At 43.4% G+C, this 21,424-nt stretch overlaps 1 non-coding gene across 1 annotated transcript; it reads right to left on the reverse strand.

Annotated features, from left to right (window-relative positions):
* Nucleotides 1-15,775: 15,775 nt before the first annotated feature.
* Nucleotides 15,776-15,850, reverse strand: Trnat-ugu. The gene has a single exon. It is a non-coding gene; the product is annotated as a tRNA-Thr (tRNA).
* Nucleotides 15,851-21,424: the final 5,574 nt, after the last annotated feature.

Here is a 21,424-nt window from a genome sequence, read left to right on the forward strand (position 1 = left end):
CAACATTACATCAGTATTAACATCATTTGCAGACTGATAATTGTAGCCATTACGAGTAGTATGTTTTCAGGTTGGTTAGTATCTCCAAGTACACATGGCACAATCCTACCACTACGACTCCCCACCCACCACAGTAAGTCAGGTATTAAAGTTCGGACACTATGATGCAAAACGGATACTCTGTACTGAAAGGCATTCACAGTGTAATTACGATCATGCAGAAAAAATCAGGTAGTAGCTTAAGAGATGTGCATACGGGAAGACAGTAGATGCAGAGAAACAACAACTAACACACTGAAGTGGGTAAATAGTAAGGCGACAATTATGGCAACATCTGTACCTACGCTCTTAACACCCTGTATATTGCTGATGTGTCAGACACCAAATCACTCAAATTTGCGTACCTGGACGACATGGTCATCAAATATAAAATCAAAAATTTTAATGATACAAAATATTGAATGTAGACCTGGAAGTACTGAACACCAGCTACTCCATGTGGCACGAACATCCCAAAACTAACAAACCGAGCAGCGGCATAATGCACCATAACAATAGAGGTAAAAATAGAAAATAACTCCTCACTATGAATGGCCAATGTGTATCATCCATGATAATATGCCTAAATACGTGTGAGTCAAATTGGATCGCACTGTACCGTATCACTCAAGTCTAGAAGATACACAGCAGAAACTAAAATCCCGTAATGCTGTCCTGTCGAAAGTGACTGGAACGACATGGAGTTTTGCTGCGAGCACGTTGATGACTTTAGCGGTAAACTTTGCCTACTGTATGGATGAATATTGTTCGCCAGTCTGGAGGAAAAGTGCACACGTAGCTAAAGTGGATGTCCAACTGGAGGCGACAACGCAGATTATCTCCGGAACACTCAGGGCCACACCATGTCTATGGCTCCCTATGTCAGAGCCCCGTGAAAGTAGGCGATCAGAGTTAGCCTCATGAACACGCACAAAACTCTTAGACGACCTAGAAAGTCCTATACACCAAGTCCTGAAACATTCGATCAGAGTGAAGTCCTTTCCATCACACTCGATTACATTGCCGCCTTCTGCAAATCCTTTTCGGGCCCAGCAGCCCAACTCTGGAACTATCACTGTAACAGTATCGGGAACTAAATTACATTTTGATCAAAGGAAAATAATGAATTACTTAATAATTAAAAAAAATAATATTTGCTTTTGTTTTTGCACACATCTCTTACCTTGTTGCGACGAAGTATTGTCTTTCCTTTCCGAAACTGTATCACTTTTAAAAGTCGCTAGTTGGGGCATTCCACCTAAATTTATCTAGTTCAGAATTTTCTGTGTTGTAATATACGATTTTGTAGCATTACTCATGAATAAATCAGCACTTTTTACTGTATCCATCACTAATTTGTAGACGTAATAGTGTTGTCACAATTATTAATTCCAAAGCAGAGTATACTACAATATCAAGTGGACTAAAACACGAAAACCTTAAAATACCTCTCTATACGCTTAACGTTCTGTAATTATTATCATTGTTCGCAATATTTTAATTATTATCATCGGTTGCAAACAGTTTTCTAGCACTATGTAGGATAGAACCTGAAAGCTTGTTTGACTTTGTATGATAATGTCAGAAAGATAAATAAAATACGCCATTCAATATTTATGTTCAATGCATTCGACTTGTAACATTTTATTTTATTAACAGCCGTTGTCCCATGTCCAGCTTTAGTTGAAATTCTCCCGCATCTTGACTTAAATTGTGGTATCTATATCACCTCTACGAACATGAAATGTCCTACTACTAAATAATGTAAAAGATGTACTGAAGAGTAATGGTGCGGAACAGCGAAGTATTAGAATGTATGAAAAAGGAATTGTTCCAGAATGAGCGACTAAGTTGATAGGGTGTGAATGATAAAGATAGAAATATTGTACACAGATCATTCAGGAAAGTCACCCTAGCTGTTGCAAAAGTGTTAAGAAACTAACAGTGCATAAAAATACACCCTTAGCAGAATCATAAAACTTTAATTCTTGATGACGACTGCGAAGAAAATAGCTACTTGCAGAAAGACTTACAACCTCGTGAATTGTGACAGTGCCGGAAAATTACGTGAAGTAACATCGTGTGTTGTAGTTGATTAGTGAATCGGATAGAATGATGAGCATTTGAAATGTATTTTACTCGATTGAAATTTCTAAACGCGTCTCTCACAGTACATACCATCTGTCTCGGTAAACAACTGGAAATACTTTTGAAGTAATTTATCCCGCCTTTGTTTCTTGTTTGTTTTCCTCTCTAGCATGCGTGCAGAGCTGTTACAGATGGAAATTATCCGACGTTATTAGCCGTTCGAAAAGTTGTTGCGTGACACACAATTTATCTCTCTGACACTGATGTGTATTTACTTTCAGCAGAGGTATTCCATTAACTTTTCTGTAACCATGTTCCACCGAGATTACTTTCTCACGGCCTACGTCGAGCTACATGGGAAACAGAAAAACCAAATTAAAAATACATCACAGCTCTCGCATGTGCGTATGTGGGAAAAATTCTGCGAGTGTTTTCACTTTTTTTGCAGGAAATGTCAGTAGTAATAAAATTTGAATGAGAAAATAAAGACACATACGCTGGCGTTGTTGCGCATTCCGCTTTGTGTTGTATGAAAATAAATTACGCTTTTAACGACCGTCCGGCGATCGCTGGCAGTATATTCGATTTCTCGAGCGGATAAACTTTACACAGAAGAGGCGTCAGTTGTTTACGCGTAGTTTGCTAATTTTTGTAGCTGTTACGTGGTACACAAATGAAATTTACAACATTGTACTGAACATAGAGAAGCAGTATCACATGGCAACTGTACTATAATGATTTACAGTGCAGTTATAAGTAATTGTGACAACCCGAATCTCTGCAGCCATAAGGTGATGTTGGCTATTTCGTACTACTTGGTCGACGTAACAGCCACGGGGGGTAGTCTCGCAGTTTGGGGCGTCCTATCACGGGTCGCGCGGCTCTTCCCGTCGATGGTTCGAGTCCTCCCTCGGGCATGGGTGTATGTGTTGTCCTTAGCGTAAGTTAGTTTCAGTGAGATTAAGTCGTGTGTAAGGGACCGATGACCTCAGCAGTTTGGTGCCATAAAATCTTACACAAATTTCCAAATTTAGAATTTCGTCGTAACAACACAATAAAAATGAATAAGAATTCCTTGAAGTGTCTTATCAGAAATTTTGTAATCGCAGTTTCTCGAACTCTGAAGGGTATTTTTGCCATCGTAACTGGTAGAGATGTATAATATGTAATCAAATGTAACAGTTTTAGTGGATCGTGTGGACGCTAAAGCTACGACGTCGAGTGATGGTATGTTGAGAAAAGAGAATTTTCATTCTATTTAAGACTAAGCTCGTTTCAGAAAACTCCTTAGGCCTTTAAGCCGCGTAATTCTGCAACTAAAGCTACTACCGAAGACGCCGTTTCAACGGTCACTGCAGCAGTCCTGTTCAGGACCACTAATCCGCTTTTTTCTGTTGGTGGTCTGTCTTTTATACTGACCTATTTTTGACACTCACATGACAACCGAAGATATTTTCCTGAACGTTATTAGGAAACTCAAAGTCGAGATCCCTGTGGAGGGGTAGGTTGACTAAAGACTATTGCCTGTGCAGCTATTACCCTGTGCAGTGGTACGGCACAGGCATAAGCCGGGTTCGCACACGCAACAGAAATGTCGCCGCAGCTAGTGGCATACTGCAGTTGCAAAGCAATTGGATGTGTCAACTACCAGTTTTTAGTGTCGCTACTTAAGAAATGACACTTCTGACATGCCAAAAAAAGTTCAACCTTTTGTTGCACTTTGTTGCCTCACTTCCCATGCACCAGCACTTCCTGGTGGCAATTTTTCAAAGGATGAGCATTCCGTCGCATTTATCGTGGAATAACTGCCTCTATGCTCCATTATATTTCAGTGTGGTTTCAATTTATTGCAAAATAAAATTGAAAACAGTGATCGCCTGGAAGAGCAACCAATGTTGTATTTCCTGCAATGTGTGTGTGTTTATGTGTGTGTGTGTGTGTGTGTGTGTGTGTGTGTGTGTGTGTGTGTGTGTGTTTGCAAACCACTGACGTAACCCAAAATCTTAAAAGTTTTTTTTGTCAATAAATATATAAACTTCATATATATAACCAAAAGAGTTAGTCGTATAAACACGGTGGTACTTGAGACAAAGAATTTTATAAATTACAGACCGTATGCAGTAAATAGGTCCCGCGTGTGATGTGGCAGCTATTAAACCAGAAATTTCTTATTCGAAATGCCTGTATCAACGAATACAATGAGACCTTAAAATCTTGAAAGTCCCTTCGGGTTTGCTGCCGGATCCTAAAGTCAACTTGACTCGATATTTCGGCGATCCAACTGTTCGACATCTTCAGGAAAATGCTGCTTATGCTGATGAGTCCCGCTGAGAACTGACGCTAGGTTGCAAATCTACGTCCTATATAGGCCACCGTTCAGTACACGGCGCATGCGCCGCCCATCACGGTTTCTGCCTTCCAAAACAGGGAGGTGGCGCCGCCCTTGGTGGGACACTGCTGGCAACGATATATCGCAATCGAGGCCGCACCGAAGAACGCTCAGTTTTGATGCGAGATAATACAGGATTCCACGTCTTGATAAGAGGAAACCCATTGTCTCTGTTGATTAAATTATCAGTCAACCTCATTTCAATCGCCTCTTTATACACACTGCTCGAAAAGCCGGAAATGTTGGCAACCACAACAGTTTCCTCAAAGTTCATTTGGTGTCCCTCATTTAGGCAGTGTTCTGCTACCGCCGATTTTTCCGGCTGTTGTAGCCTCGTATGTCGGCGATGTTCCACACACCTGTCTCGCACTGTGCGAATAGAACGGCCAACGTAAACTTTCCCACAATGACATGGGAATTTTGTACACCCCGGGTTTCCTAAGCCCCAAATCATCTTTCACAGAGCCGAGCAGTGCCCTAATCGTAGAAGGTGGACGGAAAACACTCTTAACGTTAAAATTCCTTAAAATTCGTCCGATCTCAAACGATAAGCCTCCAGCATAAGGAAGAAAGGCCACAGATCTATGTGTACTCAACGGTGGCCTATATAGGAGGTCGATTTGCAACCTAGCGTCAGTTCTCAGCGGGACTCATCAGCATAAGCAGCATTTTCCTGAAGATGTCGAACAGTTGGATCGCCGAAATATCGAGTCAAGTTGATTTTAGGATCCGGCAGCAAACCCGAAGAGACTTTCAAGACTTATTACGCCGGGAAAGCCTACGTAATCACATCAAGATCTTAAAATCTTGGAATGGTAGCTGATGATATTTACATGCCAGCTGTTGGTTTTTTTGCAGGTGCAGACAAAATTTTCGGCTCCGATTGTTGTTTCTTTTATCTCACAGCTCTAGTGATATAACCTGCACTGTAATATTCAGTCCCGCCCATATGATTTCAGTTTCCGTCATGCTGGAAGCTGTGCAACCACGTAGAATTTGTGGCGTCCTGTGTGAACGGTAGCTCGCGATGTTATTTCAGAAAGCCACAAGCTGTGGCACTACATTTGTTGCCTGTGAGATCCCGGCTGTATGTTACTGAGGGTACCTCCTTCATTAAGTGATCCATCACCAAGATTCAGTTCGTAGTATCGTTTACCTTGCACGGTCGCCTTTTCGACGAATCTTGATGCACTGGCCCTGCTATGCAGTGCCACTAACTGTATCGTGAGATTTCGTTTTCAACTGCAGCGGTAGGGGAGTGTAAGAGAGAGTTCGTTTTCTCTTCCAACTATTTGCAAATCACGTAATCATTCTTCAGGGAACTCTTCTGTATGCAACGTTTCTCATAAACCATAATAACATCGAATGAACAATATCTCTCATTTACCATACGCTGGTACCCAGTCTAGATATGATTAGTCATCGTATGTCGGATAGTAGGTAAGAAAGAGATTACGTAACATACACACAAGAAAAGAAGGCTTGCATCACCCTGGCTCGCAGAAGTCCTGAAAATAGACGTTGACTGTGGATATTGTATCACAGACATAGTCCCTTTGACTGTTGAGAGATGTCACTAAACTCACCCAAAGATGTAAACAACCATGCATGAGCAGCACCTATTAGATGGAGCGGGTCAGACAGCCGAGCAGTTCCAGTCATTCCACCAGGAAGGAGGTAGACAGCTCGTGTCTGTAGTTCGTTCCTCAGTCATTCTACACACCAACGTGAATAGTCGTTTTGTTACCACTTCCCCCAATGATTTCAGAAATTCTGAGGGAATGTTATCTATACCTTCTGCCTTATTTTAACTCCTCCTAAGGTACTTTTAAATTCTGCTTTTAATACTGGATCTCCTACCTCTTTTAAATCGACTCCTGTTTGTTTTTCTATCACATCAGAAAAATCTTCCCCATCATACAGGCTTTCAATGTATTCTTTCGACATGTCCGCTCTCTCAGCTGCAGTTAACTGTGGAATTCCCGTTGCACTCTTAATGTTATCACCTTTGCTTTTAATGTCACTGAAGGTTGTTTTGACTTTCCTGTATGCTTAGTCTGTCCTCCTGACAATCACTTCTCTTTCGATGTCTTCACATTTTTCCTGCAGCCATTTCGCCTTAGCTTCCCTGCACTTCCTATTTATTTCATTTCTCAGCGACTTGTATTTCTGTATTCCTGAGTTTCCCGTAACATTTCTGTGCTTTATCCTTTCATCGACAAATTGAAGTATTTTTTCTGTTACTCATGGTTTCTCCGCAGTTACTTTCTTTGTACCTACAGTACGTTTTCCTTCCCAACTTCTGTGATGGCCTTTTTATAGAGATGTCTATTCCTCTTCAACTGTACTGCCTACTGAGCTATTCCTGTATCTATAGCCTTAGAGAACTTCAAGCGTGTCTCGTCATTCCTTACGACTTCCGTATCCCACTTCTTTGCGTATTGATTCTTTCTGACTAATGCCTTTAACTTCAGCCTACAATTCATCACTACTACGTTTTGATCTGAGTCTTTATCTGCTCGTGTGTACGCCTTACAATCCAATATCTTGTTTCGGAATCTCTGCCTGACCCTGATATAATCTAATTGAAATCTTCCCGTATCTCCCGGCCTTTTCCAAGTATACCTCCTCCTCTTGTGATTCTTGAACAGGGTATTCGCTACTACTAGCTGAAACTTGTTACAGAACTCAATTAGTCTTTATCCTCTGTCATTCTTTGTCGCCAGCCCATATTCTCCTGTGTCATTTTCTTCTACTCCTTCCCCTTCAACTGCATTCCAGTCCCCCATTACTATTAAACTTACATCCCCCTTTACATACTGTATTACCCTTTCAATATCCTCATACACTTTCTCTACCTCTTCATCTCCAGCTTGCGACTTCTGCATGTATACCTTAACTATCATTGTCGGTGAGGGTTTGCTGTCGATTCTGATTAGAACAACCCTGTCACTGAACTGTTCACAGTAACACACCCTCTGCCCTACCTTCCTATTCATAACGAATCCTACTCCCGTTATACAATTTTCTACTGCTGTTGATATTACCCTATACTCATCTGACCAGAAATCCTTGTCTTCCTTCCACTTCACTTCACTGACCCCTACTATATCTAGATTGAGCCTTTGCATTTCCCTTTTCAGATTTTCTAGTTTCCCTACCACGTTCAAGCTTCTGACATTCCACGCCCCGACTCGTAGAACATTATCCTTTCGTTGATTATTCAATCTTTTTCTCATGGTAACCTCCCCCTTGGCAGTCCCCTCCTGGAGATCCGAATGGGGGGACTATTCCGGAATCTTTTTCCAATCGAGAGATCATCATGACACTTCTTTAATTAAAGGCCACATGTCCTGTGGATAGGCGTTACGCGTCTTTAGTGCAGTGGTTTCCATTGCCTTCTGCATCCTCATGCCGTTGATCACTGCTGATTCTTCTGCCTGTAGGGGCAGTTTCCCACCCCTAAGACAAGAGGGTGCCCTGAACCTGCGCCTGCAACGTTCACATCTTGTGAACGACTTCCTTCAGGTTAACGGCAAAGCTCGACTAGAGTAGCCAGCGTATTCTCCTGAAATGAACCCTATCGAACATAGCTGGGATAGATTGGAAAGGGTTGTTTATGGACAACGTGACCCACCAATCACTCTGAGGGGTCTACGCCGAATCGCTGTTGAGGGGTGAGAGAATATGGACCAACAGTGCCTTGATGAACTTGTGGATAGTAAGCCACAACGAATAGCGGAATGCATCAATGCTAGAAACGTGCTACTGGGTATTAGAGGTACCGGTGTGTACAGCAATCAGGACTACCACCTCTGAAGATCTCGCTGTATGGTGGTACAACATGCACTGTGCGGTTTTCCTGAGCAACAAAAAGTGCGTAAATAATGTATATGCTGACCTATCTTACAATTTTCTGTATAGGTTCCGGAACTCTCGAAATCGAGGTGATGCAAACCTATTTTTGATGTGTGTAGCTTCGTTTGCCATTGACGGCGGGCCGCTTCTTCTCGGGATTACGCAGCATTCCCAAAGCGCGACTACAAAGTATAAATGAATTTCCTATTAAAAGTACAGACACTCGCTCGTCACTGCGTCTTGTGTATGCCATATGTTCATACACTACTGGCCATTAAAATTGCTACACCAAGAAGAAATGCAGATGATAAACGGGTATTCATTGGACTAATATATTATACTAGATATGACATGTGATTACATTTTCACGCAGTTCGGGTGCATAGTCCTGAGAAATCAGTATCCAGAACAACCACCTCTGGCCGTAATAACGGCCTTGATACGCCTGGGCATTGAGTCAAACAGAGCTTGGATGGCGTGTACAGGTACAAATGCCCATGCGGCTTCAACACGATACTATAGTTCAACAGGAGTAATGACTGGCGTATTGTGACAAGCCAGTTGCTCGGCCATCATTGACCAGACGTTTTCAGTTGGTGAGACATCTGGAGAATGTGCTGGCCAGGGCAGCAGTCGCATATTTTCTGCATCCAGATAGCCCCGTACAGGACTTGCAACATGCGGTCGTGCATTATCCTGCTGAAATGTTAGGGTTTCGCAGGGATCGAATGACGGGTAGAACCTCGGGTCGTAACACAGCTGAAATGTAACGTCCACTGTTCAAAGTGCCGTCAATGCGAACAAGAGGTGGCCGAGACGTGTAACCAACGGCACCCCATACCATCACGCCAGGTGATACGCCAGTATAGCGATGACGAATACACGCTTACAATGTGCGTTCACCGCGATGTCGCCAAACACCGATGCGACCATCATTATGCTGTGAACAGAATCTGGATTCATCCGAAAAAATGTCGTATTGCCACTCGTGCACCCAGGCTCGTCGTTGAGTTCACAATCGCAGGCGCTCCTGCCTGTGATGCAGCGTCAAAGGTAGCCGCAGCCACGGACTCCGAGCTGATAGTCCATTCTGCTGCAAACGTCGTCTACCTGTTCCTGCAGATGGTTGTTGTCTTGCAAACGTCCCCATCTGTTGACTCAGGGATCGAGACGTGGCTGCACGATCCGTTACAGCCGTGCGGATAAGATACCTGGCATCTCGACTGCTAGTGATACGAGGGCGTTGGGATCCAGCACGGCGTTCCGTATTACCCTCCTGAACCCACCGATTCCATATTCTGCTAACAGTCATTGGATCTCGAGCAACGCGAGCAGCAATGTCGCTATACGATAAACCGCAATCGCGATAGGCTACAATCCGACCTTTATCAATGTCGGAAACGTGATGGTACGCATTTCTCCTCCTTACACGATGCCTCACAACAACGTTTCACCAGGCAACGCCGGTCAACTGCTGTTTGTATATGAGAAATCAGTTGGAAACATTCCTCATGTCAGCACGTTGTAGGTGTCGCCACCGGCGCCAACCTTTCATTTGCGTATCACAGCATCTTCTTCCGGTCAGTTAAATTTCGCCTCTGTAGCACGTTGTCTTCGTGGTGTAGCAATTTTAATGGCCATTAGTGTATTTCCCCTTTCATATCTGCACATAAATCCAAATAATGCGCGGACAATGGGCCCTTCTTCCTACCCATCTAACTACGCATCTCTCCGAACGTCTCTCACCTGTATAGCAGGAATAATTGAGACATGTTGCTGTATTAAATAACAACATGCACCACTGCACCAGAGTAATTAGTTACGTTGCAAGAAGTCACGCCGCGTGATGGTCCTCTTTCGGTCACTGGCACCGATTAATTATTAATTAATATGTTGTAAAGAGGTCACTGATAATGTGACAGTGAAAGATGTTTGATTAACCGCAATAAAATTATATTTGTGGAAATTTGCAACGGTTACATCACTAGTATGTCTACATTAATGCCCTGCCACAAGTGGAGGAGCAGACTGAATGACATAAACGTTCAAATAAAACAGTTACACGCGACAGTCACTCGTTTTATTTCATCCCATCCATCACTTGCAAAATAAAACAACGACAATCAACTGGCTGCTACCAGCTAGCAAAAATGTAACAGACTATTGTCCTTCTTTTTTTGTATATAAAGTTATTTTAAACCACCAGCTGTTTATTTGTCGGATTAGTCGTCTATCGGTATCGGATATTAACTTTCATTCCGAAAACAGGGAAATAAGCAACTCTTGGTGAAAATGCATTTTTTAAAAATAACTTACGGCTATTGAGCCTCCCTAAGAAAAATTACATATCATTGTTCCAACTGAAGATGAGAGACTAAACCCTCGAAACGCTCATGGGATGAAATAAAAGAATGACTGACGCAGATGTTTTATTTGAACTTTCTTTATCAATTCCTCACAACAGTCCAAAATGAACGACGTAAGGTCAGGTATTACATATGTAAAAAAAAAAAAAAAAAAAAAAAAAAAAAAAACTCGTTGCGAAATTTTTTTGTGTCAACAGTGAGATAAAACATTGCTATACGTGTCATATTGTTACGCTAATATGATTATGAAGTTTGGAAAATTGTAATAAGTAATGGAATGAGATTTTCTTCTTGTATGCCATGCTTCATTTCAGAATCGGCTAGCGTTCGCACGTTTGTGTGTTCTCCGAAATGGGGTGTTTGTCACCCGAGACCTCAGGTTTGAATTTGTCTTCTGCCTTCGTGTCGGGACGAGTAGACGCGTTCGCAGTAACGAGAAAGCTAAACTGACTTTTAAATTTTTTCCAGGCGAAGTTAAAATTCCATTTGAAACGATTCATCCTCCTACACGAAGCAGGGGAAGGGGAAGGGAGGAAAACAAAAAAAACTGAAAAAGAAAAATAAACGAGATGGGCGAGAATGGAAGTTCATTCACAGACGACTGGAGAGAGAAACGCGAGCGGCAGGCAGGCACACCTTCCAAGATTTAACTCGTGTTTACAGAGGGCGGAACAAAAGAATCAACTGGCGCCGCGCGGGTTTGTCGACGTCCGCGCTAGGGAGCAGTGTTCGCAGGGCGCTCCACCCTATCTGCAGCGGGGGCGGTGGCGAGCTTGCTGGCGTTTTCTGTTCCTCCACATCGGAGCTCCAGCCAACCCCACAACGAGCTCACCCCTCGCTCCCTTCTCTGTCCGTAGGGCATGTCCTTTCACAGCAGCAGTAGCAGGAGCAGCAGCAGCGGCTCGGGCGTTCATTATATAAAAGTACTGATAATTCGGACAAAAGACGCGTCGCCGGATTATGTGATGGTGAGAGACTTACTGCCGCGGAAGAGGATGGGGAGAGGGGGTGTCGGGGGTTGTTGGGCGGGGGAGGGTGGGGGAAGGTCTGGCGTGCAGACACGGGGGGGACCGCGCCGAGCTAAAGTGGAAACGAGGCCAGAGGCTGCGACAGATCCCGCTTTTGTTCCGTCTGTCGCTGCCGCCGGCGGCAGCATTCACTCGCTTCGCGTGCAGCTTACCAACACCACCGCTACCACCCGTCGTCCCTCGTAATTACTAGCCGTAACATTGACGAGTGCAGGGCACGCCGGTAGCTCGCACCCGCCAATGCCGCTATCAGGACGCAGCAGGTGCCAATCTGCTGAGGGACACAGTGGGACTGTCTATAGCGAAGGTGCAGGGATTTCACACCGGAAAGGCAGCCACCTTTGTTGTTCTTGTGAGAGGTCGCACTTCTGAGGTTCACAATCTCCTCCTAGCTGGATAACGGGACGATGACGGTTCGGGGATTACAATTAGCAGCGATGACAATGCTTAATTCAGGTGAAGCTTCGACCGCTAGGGGACATTACAGTGTACGGGGCACAAAGCTCGTATTCGTCATAATCTCCAATTAAGACCTCCAGTTTCGAGAAGGCTGTGAATTAATCCCTCCGTATCGTCCTATGGAGGTCCATCCTATCGTCGCATTGGCCTGCACTTGCACATCCAACCTGAGCCCAACTTCTTGCTAGTCGATTTACTTCAACTTTCTCTCCAGATTTACTCGAAATATTCTTTTTGATTCCTTTCTTAACGTGTACACAAACCCCTTTGGTACTTATACTGTGGCTTGTTCTAATTCTGTTATCTGAAACACAGCCATCTCTCCCACCTCTTCGTTACTCATTAAGAGGGTAGGTGGTTGTTTTTCTTTTTTTTTTTTTTTCTTTTCTAGTGTATGTTACGACTGGATTCACGTATTTGTTGCTCATTACTGATTTATCTTGATCCTACACTAGCGAACATGTTAGCAGAATCATTTTCTTCAGAACCCTATTGCCACTTCCTTCTTGGTTGGACTGTCTCGAGAAATTACACCTCCAAGGTAGGCAAAGTGCTCCAAATTTCCCGAGGGACCAATTACCTGGCTTCAATTTCACTTTTCGCCCTTCCCTGTTCACTGCCATTAGCACTGCTTAGGCTTAATTTATTTTGAGATTTTATTTCCGAGATTCATCCATCCGTTTGTCCCGTTACAATTGCTTCCAGCCATACATATTTCTTACCAGATCGTCAGTAAAAGCCAAGGCATTGAGTTGTTAGTAGCATTTCGTAGTTACCATGTAGGGAGATGCTGAATATCAGCCCCAGTTACTGGGTGATTAGGTGGACTGAGGATTCTAAGGAGCAGATCTGACGATTCCCTTCACAGAGTGCGAAATGTTGCCATTAGCTGGCAGTATTACGTGGTACGAAAATAAATTCCTATGTGCATTCTTAATCTCATTGCAGTACAAAAACAGAGCTGCAACTGAGAGGCAGAGAGTGGCAGTTCCCATGGACAAGATGGCGTAGGCGTCGTGAGAGATTGTTGTGTGGCGCGATGTGGGGATTTCGGGACAAGCTGTGGGAAAACCCGCCAGTGTGAAGATATCCATCTGCCCGATGTGGCCAGAAAGAAAGAAAAAAATGGGAACACCAAGAATGGGAAGAGGGATCGAAATGAAACTTAAGGGGTACAGAGGATATGTAATGTTTTTTCAGTGATTGCAAAATGGATTCAAATTTACAAAGGATTTGACAGAATGCGCCCACTTATCGCTCCGACGCTTCACCCTCTCTGGCATGGATACATGCGAAGATTCAGCTGGTAAGGTAATTATAAAGCCGTTCTATTCTCGTCTGAGGCAAGCTCGTCCGTTGTATCTGGTCACTGATATCCTTGGATACTGGCGCTGGAACGGAGTTGGCGTCCTGGCTGGTCCAACACATGTGCTTCCGAGGACAGATTTTGGGAACTACGGTGATCACTGGTGTCCCTCAGTATTACGATGACAGTTCATAGAGACATGTGCCATAGATGAGCATTGCACTGTTGAAAAATAGCACTACCATACTGTCACATGAGAGCGGTTGGATTGTTTCGGGTAGGAGACCAAACAGCGAGGACATCGGTCTCAGCGGATTGGGAAAGGACGGGGAAGGAAATCGGCCGTGCCCTTTCAAAGCAATCACCCCGGCAATTGCCTGGAGCGAATGAGGGAAATCTCGGAAAACCTAAATCAGGATGGCCGGATGCGGGATTGAACTGTCGTCCTCCCGAATGCGGGTCCAGTGTGCTAATCACTGCGCCACCTCGCTCGGTCACATGAAAGGTAACACAATGAGGAGGCAATTTTCGTGACGTATCGGAGTGCTGTCAGAGTTTCGTTAATCATGGCCAGCCATGACCATGTCATACTCGATGGCTCCCCACACCATGACACTTCCCGTTCAAGCCACTATTCTAAACGCAGCGGTTTGTATTATGGTCATGATACGCTAATTCCCCAGTCGGGCTGCTGATACTCACCAGTCAATTTTGCGGTGTGACGCGAATATTTAGTCCATTACTTGTTCTCAGATGACAGGCTCAGTGTACAGGGACTACACTGGCTTGGTGAAAAAAATGACAGGAACCTTGATGACGAGTATGCTTGCCCCCATATTCCCATGTAGTCCAACATCATCCACTTTCACATCAGAATGTCCAACAATTCTCGATAATACACGATTTGGCCAGCTGGCCAAATGGAGACTCACAATCAGGTCCTTTCCAAACTGTGTCAGGTGATGATAACGCTACAATACACGAGTACGCAACAACTTTGCGTCCTTCATCGTGATTGCTCAACATCTGACGCTGTCCAAGCCCCTTATTTTTCCTACCAGACCTGATAGCAACACTGAACATTAATAACACTAATCTTGTGGCCGTTACAGACAACTGGAACTCTCATCATTTACATACACGCCGATCATGTGTATGTGTACAAAGTTACAATACCATCCTTTTGTCTTTTGCGTGCTTAACTTTCTTCGTCAGACAATGTGTAAGATTGTGTAATATTTTGCATAAAAAGAAATTTAATGTACTAGGCAATATTTCGTGCAGAATTTCCATGGAATGTGTCTCTTATTATTTTTACTGGTTTGCCTGTAGCTGTAATTGATATGAAATGGATGTTTTAAAAAACGAATTATATCGTCATGCCAATCCAGAAGGAATCTAAGGATTCCAAATTTTTGGTACATCAGTACTGCCCGCCGCAAAGACAGGCTTTACTCGGTCCTAGGAACGTTTTCTTGGTATTATATGTTTTCAACGTTCAGGTTCAAAAGTGATTTGATACGCTAATGTTCTTTTGAGATATTAGTAAAAAGAGTTTGCGTGGGAGAACATGCTCAGTTCGGAAACGAGGATACTATAAAGACAGACGGCTGCATCCAGTAATAACATAAACCGGCACACATATTTGCAGCACTGCATACTGCAACTCCGGGGATCTATCAGTCTACAAGTAAAATAGTGTCGGCCCTAACAAATCACATAATATTCCGTTACTACATACTGATGCAAACTCGTGCTCTTCGTCTTTCCAATGTATTTCACTTGCCAGTTTGGGCAGCACGGTTAGAGACACACAGAAACGAAAAGTCGCTGTCCTTCATATCGGTCGACGGGCAGTGCACTATTAATTACGTCGCCTGGATTTCCCTCTGGAGCACTAACGAAGCTCCAGCTTTCCACGGTCGCGCCGCCGTTCAGCTCGGAGCCGGTCTCTGAGAAATGTTCAGATGGCGTATTTCGTAGTTCGTTGCCACCGAAAAGCAGGTCTTCGCAGGTTCGAATTACGTCACAGAAAATCAGTTTGACTCATTACATTTAACGTAAGAAGCACATATTCTGCACAGAGTAAACCGGTTAACAGTCATAAGGCGGTGGGCAAGCTAAATTCACTGCTACATCCTGTTTCTCAGAGGCGACAGACCAACGGTATTAGAATTATGTATTAACACCTTCAGCTGCTGACAGGCGTTGATATGTATCAACGGGGACAGGTGAAAATGTGTGCCCCGACCGGGACTCGAACCCAGGATCTCCTGCTTACATGGCAGACGCTCTATCCACCTGAGCCACCGAGGGCACAGAGGATAGCGCGACCGCAGGGACTATCTCGCGCACGCTTCCCGCGGGACCTACTTTCTCACCTATATGACCGTACACTACATTCGTAGTGTCCCTACCCAACACACTCATTACTCGTCGAAGACATTCTTACTAAGTCCCGTAAGAGTTCGGGTAATATGTGTGCATCCGCGCAGAGGAAGTAGGTCATGGCCGGTATTGCCAGAACTGTATACTTATATGGATATGATGTCTGTTCTTTCGGACAGTTGAAGGGCCGTACCCCATTTTACTGAGGTGTTCTTTCTGTATATATCCACATCCATTTAAGTATATAGACCAACGGTATGGTGAAAGAGCCTCAGCATTTTGGAAGGAAATGGAAGAGACGGTGACAAATTGAGACCTTCAGTCAGTCCGCGCGACGAACTCTGACGGAGATACGATTGGTAATAGCTCTCTATGAAGAATGAACCCTCTCGTAACGACATTCCTGTTGAACCTTTTTCTTGCATCAGACGTGCGTAGACGATCAACACGTTCGTCCTAGTCGTAACTGGATATCGCTGCGCAGGATTAGCCGAGCGGTCTAGGCGCTGCAGTCATGGACTGTGCGGCTGGTCCCGGCGGAGGTTCGAGTCCTCCATCGGGCATGGGTGTGTGTGTTTGTACTTAAGATAATTTAGGTTAAGTAGTGTGTAAGCTTAAGGACTGATGACCTTAGCAGTTAAGTCCCATAAGATTTCACACACATTAGAACATTTCTTATCTGAGTATCGTGGTGGCTGCTGTATTGGCCATAGACGACTTTTGACTTGTCGGCGTACGTCATCATTATGCCACGTTGCCATAGATTTCGGTGACGTCGGTGGTAGTGACGCCACTGTCGTAAAAGCATAAAGAATTAACAGTTCAGAGCTCGCTTCCTACACCATTAAGAATACAAACATCAACAAAACTTTTGCAACCTCCATATATGTCGCTTATGTTTTTGATGTTGAGACTGTCCCTGTGCCGATCAAAACACGTATGTTGTCTGTAAACATACATGCCATTACCATGTGTGCTACCCACGGGAAGAACACCTCAGTATAATGGGGTCCCGCCCTTCAGCTGAAAGTAAAGCGCCAGTAGAGACGTATTAGAGACATCTGTGAAAAAGTAGATGAACATTCAAGAAACGGTTATCGAGGCACGTGATCGATCCCGCATCACCATGCCACACACAGAAGTCTTGTTAAGCAGGCAATTGCTCGACGTGTACACCGGAGTCAAAGTGAAGTGGGGCGTTCATAGAATCGGTTCCAGTTGACAGGTAGTGATGAGAACTTACACCGTACAGGCCACTCACATTCTATAGGTACACAGTATGATGGACATCTACGACATTTGCCGGCCGGTGTGGCCGTGTGGTTCTAAGCGCGTCAGTTTGGAACCGCGTGACCGCTACTGTCGCAGGTTCGAATCCTGCCTCGGGCATGGATGTGTGTGATGTCCTTAGCTTAGTTAGGTTTAAGTAGTTCTAAGTTCTAGGGGACTGATGACCTCAGTAGTTAAGTCCCATAGTGCTCAGAGCCATTTGAACCATTTTTGAATCTACGACATTTGAGTCAGGGCGTCTATGTGCTATTGCTGTAGAACAATAACTTATGTATTGCATCAAATTATTACGAATCGATTGCATGACGAGTGTCTCCATTTCTGTCGACCATGGCGAGCACCATGTCGTACGCCACAATACCATGGACTCCGTTACAGATGAGGAAGAAATCATCGACTCAGTACTGGCATCGGGTATTGTTTACGAATGAAACTCGGATCTGTTTGTACCCTGATAATAACAGATGAAGTGTTTTGAGACAACCTAATAGTGTAGAATGCCTCCATCACTGTGTACCACACGTGCAGCAGGATGGAGATGCACTGAAGTTCTTAGGTGGCATTACATGGCACCACCGTACACCTCTCGTAGTTGTTGGGTGCAACCTCTCTACTCTACGGCACAGGGACGATATTCTGCATCGTATCGCCTACATTTTGGTGACAGTTTCATTTTGATGGATGAAATTTGCTGTTCTGGTAAACCCATTCCCCGTCAGCATGCTATGATCTTCAGGATGGAGTGGCCGGTCTGTTCCCCGGACATGAACTCAATCGGACATCCGTGGGATGGATTGAGAAGAGCTGTTTCCGCACATCAACAACGACCACATAAAGCCTGCAACTTATCGCCATTGAAGAGTGGGACAGTTTGGATCGTGGCTAGCTTGACGATCTTATCGTTGGTATGCCACGACAAATTCAAGACGGCATGTGAACAAGAGGACACTGCACGACGTATTGATGTTGCTCAAATGTGCTGTGGAACTCCCCTCTCCCACCCCCTCCTCTTCCCTTACCACTGAGGGAAAACAGATTTTTTTTTTTTTATACGCACACACGTATGATGAATATGTACGCATGCCTCAGGGCCAATTCTTGTCTTGAGCGCACCGAATTAGAAATAAAGGGGCGATGCAAAACTTTTATGTTCGTATTTGCTGCTACAGTTGCAGTTATTCTCACACATTCTTTTCAGTGACAAAATCCTCATATTTCAAAGCATGGGATCAGATTTTCGTTCAATAATGCATTATTGTGTGAATATTTTCCAGGCTGTGCTCAGAAATTTCTAATGAGTCATCAGATATTCTGCCCAGTGCTCGGTAATGGTACGAAAGGACTGCTTTTGGTCTAACAAGGCATTTTGTAAATAACAACGACCTTGAGGCCAAAACTTTCCATAATTGGGTTAATTCCATGTCTTGCCTGAACTCTGTTACATGTAGAACCACAGAAAGAGAGGAACACAATGACTGGATCATCATGTGACTTATCAATATTTTCCGTTTTCTTGGAGAGCGCCAATTACGTATCTAGTGCCCACAACCATGTTTGGAACAAGTATTTCTGACGTTTAATAACGAAATCCAAGTTGTCCTTGACTGAACACTTGTAGCTCTGTATACAAAAATATTTAGAACGTGTAAAGCTCCTTTTCGGTTATTTTAGTCAATTTAGTGGTCATCGGATTCGAGTGCGAGTGTTTTACATAGAGAATATGCTCCGTTAAGAAGTAAACCTGACCATGCTCCTAATACGAATACGTGTCTCTTATACTTTTCAAATGTTAGTTTCTTAATTAAAATACGGAAAATACCCCTCTGAAACGGTAACAGTGTAATTCAAAACACTTTGTTTTACTGTTCTTTAGGTAACTGAATTACTCAAATACTTTTTTCCCAACGGTCAGACGTAACACTTCCAACTCTTACTTATACTCTCTAGTAAATTCTTCGTACTATTTATCCGTGACGAGGCTGCTTGCGACACATCCATCCCTAAAGCCCAACAATTGCTCTCCACACACACCAATTCGGCTCTCTACCATTTACGTTGGACCAATGTTGACGTTAAAAGCAACGCAATGCCCGAACCAGAGAAAACACAGGCTGAAAATTACAGAAGCCAGCGATGAGAAAGGAGTACTTTATCGCTACGTCATATATCAAAGATTACATGTGCTCGTTACAAACCACTGTCTCCTTGATTGGATACATTGTAAATGTTTACGTACGAATATTAATTTTCATTTCTGTAGAGTATTATTTTGAATACAAAAAGGCTGTTAAATATCAGAATCTAAATGTGAGTGAGCCTGCACAACAATTTTAATGAAAATAACTTCAAGGAAGTGTGAGTCGATTTCAGGTGACCACTAGTACATCTAATACAGACTTCATGTACTGAACGGGAAGCACTTTTAAAATCCAGCGGGACATGCAAAGTGAAAGTATGTTACAATCCAAGATGCCCTAATAACATATTGTCAATGTATTTTACTATATGTATACTTGACGTGGCTTTCTCGTCTTCTTTCGTAAGTTCTACCATTTAGTTAAATCACAGTTACTTACTGTCTAATTTTGTAGACACTTTCCACCGACATTGACTGATACGACGGAACAGAATTAACATTATCCTTGCGCTGCGTAATAACTGTGTCCCTGGAATTAAGTGTCAAGTGGTGTATACAGTGATTGAAGAGACCGGCTCTACATGACCTCATATTTGATGTCCATTGGTACATGTTATTCACACTACTATAGTCTGTAACGAGTTTCTCAGAACAGACTAATTAGCGCCTATTTATGTGAAAGACGCTTTGTAAACTGAAAAACATACACTGTTTAAAATTACACATCATGTTCACTGCTGCTTTCATACTATTTCAGGGTACTTAATAGGTACAATTTGCACTATGCTGTTCTCTGTGACAGGTTTCTATATGTTCTGGCATCACTGTTAGAGCTGTTAATGGTTACATTTCGTCCGCACTGTGTTTATCGCCTAAATTACTTCCATGTTTACTTTTGCCCCTTTGCTTACTGGAGATATTATACTCAACTAGTCAATAAATGTGTGTGAAATCTTATGGGACTTAACTGCTAAGGTCATCATTCCCTAAGCTTACACACTACTTAACCTAAATTATTCTAAGGACAAACACACACAACCATGCCCGAGGGAGGACTCGAACCTCCGCCGGGACCAGTCGCTTAGTCCATGACTGCAGCGCCTTCAGACCGCTCGGCTAATCTCGCGCGGCATACTCAACTAGTCAACACATTCGTAGAGAGAGAGAGTTGATTTCCTAAACTGTAAACTATTTTCGTAAAATAAGAGAAGCGCAAGAAAAAGCAAACGTGTTGGGTAAGTGGTAACACACTGCTTTCTAAAGAAAAGGATCAGTATTTCTATCCTTTCCGGGACGCAGTTATAGATTATCACACAAAATCATTTACATTTTCTGTTCCATGTGAAGGTGTGACTATTGAGAAATAATTCGAGGCATAAAAGAATGGGCGTATTCCGTAGATACAACTGCGTTGCCGGTACAGTGTTATAATCTGTCATCATATTTCAACGCGTATCGTAGTACAACCAGCCGAGGAATGATAGTAATTGAAAGTCTACGAGAACTGAAGACGTAAACAACATGAAGGCACGTCGAGATACAATGTAACATATACATTTCAGCGACGATGGTTACAATCGTGCTCTTCATAGACATCGAAGATCTCCCGTGAGAGAAATAATACAGACCAAATGGCGTAGGGCTATAAAATCTTCTAGTTTGCTCTTGTAAGAGTTAGCAGAAGAGTTCATCGTATGTTAAACCTGAGACACTTTAGCGCTGAGGTACGAATGACGTCTACCACCGAAAATTTTGTGAAAGCACTGCTCTAAAGGGATACGCCGTTCCCTGTATCTCGTTGTTCCTCATTCAGTTCACATTTCACTTTTCTTAACGCTACGCACAGTATTGTGTTCCTCGTTAAATCCAGCCCGTCCTAGAAAAGTTAGTTTCTACTTAAAAAATACCATTCTGGGTTTTCACTCTCGTGATATAATCGACGAAACAGCTGTTGTAAATATACAATTTATGAAATGCTTATAGGGGAAATACAGTTTGCCGTTTAATCCGATTAACGTTTCATTACTGGCTTGTTGATGACGGATTTTTGTCATAACTCTCCCTACATCCAACGGA

The sequence above is a fragment of the Schistocerca americana genome, chromosome 1 (assembly GCF_021461395.2).
Source record: "Schistocerca americana isolate TAMUIC-IGC-003095 chromosome 1, iqSchAmer2.1, whole genome shotgun sequence".
Taxonomy (NCBI): domain Eukaryota; kingdom Metazoa; phylum Arthropoda; class Insecta; order Orthoptera; family Acrididae; genus Schistocerca; species Schistocerca americana.